Here is a 7,949-nt window from a genome sequence, read left to right on the forward strand (position 1 = left end):
TAGTAATTGTTATCTCTGTAACATTCCATGGGAATGTTTACGAAGGAAGGATAAATGACTAAGGCGTAGACTGAAAGTGAAGTCGTAGGGAAAAGGTGAAGAATGGGTGAACTATTCATTTTCATTTTAACCACATCTAATTCTACTTACCCGATAAACCCGGCCTTCCTCCAATCCTTTTGTCATTAAACCGTTAAAACCACTTGACCAGCTGATGGTACAATCCTCCGGCGAGGCTCAGCCTCATCTGCTCTTTGATTGTCTCGTCTAACTTTACATGCAAATGTCCTCCGTCATTTCTGGAGAACGTGACGTGTCTTTCATCAAGTAATCCAAACACAACTTTGTTTTCAAATATAAAATGATGAATTCGAATTAGTAAATAAATCTAATGTATTAATATTTACATGTTTTAATGGAAAAACGCATTAAATTTTTCCAGGGAGCTGCTAGAGACCTCAAATAGAGAACAACTGGTGTTTCTCATTGCTAAAAATATATCCCTATTTGGAACAAAAAAGTTCCAAGTAGCACGGTCTGTGGTGAGCCCATAGTGGACTAAAGTAGTCAAGCATTGACACCCACCAAGCCAAAATTTCCAGTTGAAAGCGAGAAAAAACCCAGAGACCTGGGATATTATTTGATAATAAATTCCATAAATTAAATCTGGTAAGATAAACAAAAAAAATCGTCGTGTGATATGATGCGCCGTGATGCACACCTGTGAAAAGAATGTGATGCAGAAGCAATTTGAATCATGAAATTAATAAAATGATTCTTGTAATATCTCAAAGGCTAAACATTTATTTTTTGTGAAACACGCACGGAACATGACCAAAACGGAACGGAACATCCGCCCCAAAAGTAACGATTGCCGTTTCTGAGGGAAATGTGGAAATATAGTGAATAGCGCCAACAAAGCGTGTGGGTACTTGTCTTACTTGTGTGGGTACTTGACTTACTTGTGTGGGTACTTGTCTTACTTGTGTGGGTACTTGACTTACTTGTGTGGGTACTTGTCTTACTTGTGTGGGTACTTGTCTTACTTGTGTGGGTACTTGTCTTACTTGTGTGGGTACTTGTCTTACTTGTGTGGGTACTTGTCTTACTTGTGTGGGTACTTGTCTTACTTGTGTGGGTACTTGTCTTACTTGTGTGGGTACTTGTCTTACTTGTGTGGGTACTTGACTTAGTTGTGTGGGTACTTGTCTTACTTGTGTGGGTACTTGTCTTACTTGTGAGGGTACTTGTCTTACTTGTGTGGGTACTTGTCTTACTTGTGTGGGTACTTGACTTACTTGTGTGGGTACTTGTCTTACTTGTGTGGGTACTTGTCTTACTTGTGTGGGTACTTGTCTTACTTGTGTGGGTACTTGTCTTACTTGTGTGGGTACTTGTCTTACTTGTGTGGGTACTTGTCTTACTTGTGTGGGTACTTGTCTTACTTGTGTGGGTACTTGTCTTACTTGTGTGGGTACTTGTCTTACTTGTGTGGGTACTTGTCTTACTTGTGTGGGTACTTGTCTTACTTGTGTGGGTACTTGTCTTACTTGTGTGGGTACTTGTCTTACTTGTGTGGGTACTTGACTTACTTGTGTGGGTACTTGTCTTACTTGTGTGGGTACTTGTCTTACTTGTGAGGGTACTTGTCTTACTTGTGTGGGTACTTGTCTTACTTGTGTGGGTACTTGTCTTACTTGTGTGGGTACTTGTCTTACTTGTGTGGGTACTTGTCTTACTTGTGTGGGTACTTGTCTTACTTGTGTGGGTACTTGACTTACTTGTGTGGGTACTTGACTTACTTGTGTGGGTACTTGTCTTACTTGTGTGGGTACTTGACTTACTTGTGTGGGTACTTGTCTTACTTGTGTGGGTACTTGACTTACTTGTGTGGGTACTTGTCTTACTTGTGTGGGTACTTGACTTACTTGTGTGGGTACTTGTCTTACTTGTGTGGGTACTTGACTTACTTGTGTGGGTACTTGTCTTACTTGTGTGGGTACTTGTGTGGGTACTTGTCTTACTTGTGTGGGTACTTGTCTTACTTGTGTGGGTACTTGACTTACTTGTGTGGGTACTTGACTTACTTGTGTGGGTACTTGTCTTACTTGTGTGGGTAAGAAGCGAGTCGGAGACTGAGTGATTGCAGTTACTACATTAATTCAACCAAAAATTAAAGTTATCAGCTGATGAAAGATTCACCTTATCTACTGCAATGGTTATTTGTTTAAAACCTTCTTATTTGTGTATACATAGTTCAGTTAACTTATCTGTGGGAAGCGATAACGCCTGGGCATATAAGGCCTAGTCATAAAACATTATACTTTATATCCAGTGGTCGCCTAATTTCTATGCATATTGGACGGCGACGGTCCAGATTCACTCATAATTTGCATATTGCCGCTGCAACTGTGCAGGCCTCGGAAGCTCCAGTCCGCGGCGACCAGCTCCCCCGTCACACTCGCGGCGACCAGCTCCCCCGTCACACTCGCGGCCTCGGTAGCTCCAGTCCTCGGCGACCAGCTCCCTCGTCACACTCGCGGCGACCAGCTCCCCCGTCACACTCGCGGCGACCAGCTCCCCCGTCACACTCGCGGCGACCAGCTCCCCCGTCACACTCGCGGCGACCAGCTCCCCCGTCACACTCGCGGCCTCGGAAGCTCCAGTCCGCGGCGACCAGCTCCCCCGTCACACTCGCGGCCTCGGTAGCTCCAGTCCGCGGCGACCAGCTCCCCGTCACACTCGCGGCGACCAGCTCCCCCGTCACACTCGCGGCCTCGGTAGCTCCAGTCCACGGCGACCAGCTCCCCCGTCACACTCGCGGCGACCAGCTCCCCCGTCACACTCGCGGCGACCAGCTCCCCCGTCACACCCGCGGCCTCGGTAGCTCCAGTCCGCGGCGACCAGCTCCCCCGTCACACTCGCGGCCTCGGAAGCTCCAGTCCGCGGCGACCAGCTCCCCGTCACACTCGCGGCGACCAGCTCCCCCGTCACACCCGCGGCCTCGGTAGCTCCAGTCCGCGGCGACCAGCTCCCCCGTCACACTCGCGGCCTCGGAAGCTCCAGTCCGCGGCGACCAGCTCCCCCGTCACACTCGCGGCGACCAGCTCCCCCGTCACACCCGCGGCCTCGGTAGCTCCAGTCCGCGGCGACCAGCTCCCCCGTCACACTCGCGGCCTCGGAAGCTCCAGTCCGCGGCGACCAGCTCCCCCGTCACACTCGCGGCCTCGGAAGCTCCAGTCCGCGGCGACCAGCTCCCCCGTCACACTCGCGGCCTCGGAAGCTCCAGTCCGCGGCGACCAGCTCCCCCGTCACACTCGCGGCCTCGGAAGCTCCAGTCCGCGGCGACCAGCTCCCCGCCACACTCGCGGCCGGGCGCCACAACCGCCGCCACAGAAATTAAACAAATATTTCAAATCGAAAAGAAGAAAAGGAATAAATTATTGGAATATTGCTCACGTTTGATTATAGGGAAGAAAATTTAGAGGTAAAGCGAAGAATCAAGATGATCCTGATGGGTTATGTGAACATGATGGGTTATGTGAACATGATGAACATGATGGGTTATGTGAACATGATGAACATGATGGGTTATGTGAACATGATGGGTTATGTGAACATGATGAACATGATGGGTTATGTGAACATGATGAACATGATGGGTTATGTGAACATGATGATCCTGATGGGTTATGTGAACATGATGAACATGATGGGTTATGTGAACATGATGGGTTATGTGAACATGATGAACATGATGGGTTATGTGAACATGATGAACATGATGGGTTATGTGAACATGATGAACATGATGGGTTATGTGAACATGATGGGGTTATGTGAACATGATGAACATGATGAACATGATGGGTTATGTGAATATGATGGGTTATGTGAACATGATGAACATGATGGGTTATGTGAACATGATGAACATGATGGGTTATGTGAACATGATGATCCTGATGGGTTATGTGAACATGATGAACATGATGGGTTATGTGAACATGATGAACATGATGGGTTATGTGAACATGATGGGTTATGTGAACATGATGGGTTATGTGAACATGATGGGTTATGTGAACATGATGAACATGATGGGTTATGTGAACATGATGATCCTGATGGGTTATGTGAACATGATGAACATGATGGGTTATGTGAACATGATGGGTTATGTGAACATGATGAACATGATGGGTTATGTGAACATGATGGGGTTATGTGAACATGATGAACATGATGAACATGATGGGTTATGTGAATATGATGGGTTATGTGAACATGATGAACATGATGGGTTATGTGAACATGATGAACATGATGGGTTATGTGAACATGATGATCCTGATGGGTTATGTGAACATGATGAACATGATGGGTTATGTGAACATGATGAACATGATGGGTTATGTGAACATGATGGGTTATGTGAACATGATGGGTTATGTGAACATGATGGGTTATGTGAACATGATGAACATGATGGGTTATGTGAACATGATGATCCTGATGGGTTATGTGAACATGATGAACATGATGGGTTATGTGAACATGATGAACATGATGGGTTATGTGAACATGATGAACATGATGGGTTATGTGAACCTGATGAACCTGATGGGTTATGTGAACATGATGAACATGATGGGTTATGTGAACATGATGAACATGATGGGTTATGTGAACATGACGAACATGATGGGTTATGTGAACATGATGAACATGATGGGTTATGTGAACATGATGAACCTGATGGGTTATGTGAACATGATGAACATGATGGGTTATGTGAACATGATGAACATGATGGGTTATGTGAACATGATGAACCTGATGGGTTATGTGAACATGATGAACATGATGGGTTATGTGAACATGACGAACATGATGGGTTATGTGAACATGATGAACCTGATGGGTTATGTGAACATGATGGGTTATGTGAACATGATGGGTTATGTGAACATGATGAACATGATGGGTTATGTGAACATGATGAACATGATGGGTTATGTGAACATGATGGGTTATGTGAACATGATGAACATGATGGGTTATGTGAACATAATGAACAGCTGTCTCTGTGATTGGCTATACTCCAGCCGTCTACAATCTGAAGGGTGACACCGCTGGGACACCCTACCAGGTCGACGTCCCTCGTCGACAAATCTCTGGCTAGCTAATACAGAGACTCTGAAGGACCTCGGTGGCTTACTTAATGCCTTAAAATGTCAAAGATCAGATTACACAATAAATGACAGGAGAGGTGTGCGTTTATACTGACACCAGATGAACCTGATGGATATAACTGGCAAGATGAATGGAGAAACTACATAAATATACAGGAGTTACTGAGACGAAGGAAGTAGACCCTCAGAGTGTGACCCACAGGACAAAAGGTCCTCCATATTGTTTCAGGACATAAGTACTGCTGGGTTTTTAGAACACAGGAAGAATAGACCCATGACCGGACACTGATCATGTGCTTGCTGTCCGACTGGGATGTTTAAGGTGTCTGAATTGCTGTAAAAGACGAGACATACTCAGTTGTATACCTTATAGTTTTTTGTGAGTGAATTTTGGAGTGATCAAATAAATGTGAAAGTCGCCAGCATTAAGACCTTAAAGAGTGATGAGAAGTTTGTGTTGGTTGAGGGAGGAGGAAGGTCCTGCAGGCGACAGTCACATACAGTACAACCATTCACTGTACTTTAAGATGGAGACAAAGAGGAGTAAATGTCTCCTGAAGAACGCACCGGCCGGATTAGCCATATCGCTAGCAGTTTCCGCTCCAAACAGCCGTTGTCCAATTTGTTCTCAAGAAGTAAACACATCGTTTTGGCTCCTCGTGTTGGCCAAGACATGAGGATCTTACAACTCCTGACAACTATAGAGTATTGGTACTTCACACTTGTTAAGTTCTCTCCTAGCAGCATCGACAAGTTGCCTCTGATGGAAGACAACGCAGGTGGACTGCTGCTCGTTGTGAGGGCGGCCTTGTGAGGGCGGCGGGCGGGTGTGGCCTCAACACTCGCCTCCACCTTCACCCTTCAACGACTGCTGTTACTGCTCTTGCTACCTCTTCTGAATTAGCAGTTGCAGCACCAGGTAACACCCAGGTAACACCTGCCACATTCATGACAAGTCATGAACCAGCGTCGACTGACATTTAGAACAAGGGATAAAAACCCCACACCTATGGTTTTAGCCTTTGTTATTATGCCTGTGAAAAAGACATACTTATTTAGATCACTCTTGCATGTTTCTGAAGATCAAGGAATGATCAGCTTCAAGTGCACATTTTAAGATCATCAAAGTGTATTGTTATCAGTAAATATTTCATCTATATATCCTCTCCATCTTCCTCAACAACATTAAACTGCTGAAGGATTGTTATGATTAGCGAAGTGTGTCTCCACACTTGATGCTCAGTGACCCAGATCTCGACAAGTGCTGAGTGTTTACAAAACTCTGATGCGACAAGTCTGAGTGTCACCTAAGACACTCATCTATAAGTGAGTGTCTATAAGTGAGTCTGCAGCAGTAATTAACACACATAAAGCACCGCTGACATGTCCTTCTTAGAATGGGTCTCTAAACATTATCAATAACAGATACATCGCAGAATGATGAAAATATTCACCAATCAAGGAGTTTTTTGCCAAAAGTTCGTCTCTTATTATATAAAAAGAAGCAGGTATTTAATTATAGTAAAAAGTCACGACACTTCAGGGCTTGAAAGATATATAAGAAATAGTTGGTAAAATACACAAAGATAAAAATAATGTAAAGTAAGAAGGAAAAAGATAAAAAAGCACTGAGATAAGGAATGGTAATAACGAAAATAGATAAAGTTGATGGCATGATAGACAACTGTAGATAGTGGCGAAGCTGACATACAGAAAGACTTTGAACTATACGGAAGAAAAGGAGCAAGAAACATATTATTAATTATATGGAATTATATGGAAATATAATAAAGTTTCCCGGTAAAATGAAGGGAAATAGTAGAGATGTACCAGAGAAATCATAATGAAAATAGGACATGAGGTAGACACATGTGAGAGAGTGCGGAAAGTTAATAGAAAAAAAGACAAGATATCACCTGAAGCAGGATAGTGGGAGAAAGCAGAGTAAGTAGAGAAATTTAAGTAAAGCAGACAAGAAAGATAACAAACCTATACGAGGAAAAATCCATATTATTGACACGTTGGGGGATTAATTGGCAGAAAAGTTGATTATCAGAGTCATAAATACCTAAAATATCAGACTACGTATGACAACATTGAGACCCACAAAAACACTTACACAGACCACGCTAATTACTACTCAGACTGTCAAAGCTTGAAGGTTTTCAGAATTTATTTGTGGAAAATCCACACACAAGCTGAAGCTCACGAACTCCGCCACTAATTACTGAATCATTTAAAATGAGCATTCAAACCTTTGAACATTCCAACTAAGGTAAACCAACAAATAGATCACATTTTATACAAAATAGATTTGTGAGTGAAATATATACACTTCCAGCAGCAACAGCTGGTAATTAATCCAATATTGAGCACAAAACGGGGAATAATCCCGTTGCCCCAACCACTTGGGCTGGACGGTAGAGCGACGGTCTCGCTTCATGCAGGTCGGCGTTCAATCCCCCGACCGTCCACGGGGTTGGACACCATTCCTTTCCCCCCGTCCCATTTCAAGTCCTTATCCTGACCTCTTTCAAGTGTTATACAGTCGTAATGGTTTGGTGCTTTCTCCTGATAGTTCCCTCCCCCCCCCCCCCCACATCCCGGTCTCGTCGACAGTGTAGACATTATGAAAGTGAAGGACGATTGAATTTCGTCGCCTTTGTTGTCGACTTGGATGTCGGCTCCGTGTCAGAAAATTGTGTCACCTTTCTTAGGGACCCGCGGCATGTGAGACCTTCTGTTTGTGAAGTA

The 7,949-nt window shown here is 44.3% G+C and overlaps 1 protein-coding gene across 1 annotated transcript in view; it reads left to right on the plus strand.

Annotated features, from left to right (window-relative positions):
- Positions 1-7,949, plus strand: part of LOC123771328 (small conductance calcium-activated potassium channel) — a 623,340-nt gene that overhangs the window by 539,915 nt on the left and 75,476 nt on the right.

Source organism: Procambarus clarkii, chromosome 54 (assembly GCF_040958095.1).
Source record: "Procambarus clarkii isolate CNS0578487 chromosome 54, FALCON_Pclarkii_2.0, whole genome shotgun sequence".
Classification (NCBI taxonomy): domain Eukaryota; kingdom Metazoa; phylum Arthropoda; class Malacostraca; order Decapoda; family Cambaridae; genus Procambarus; species Procambarus clarkii.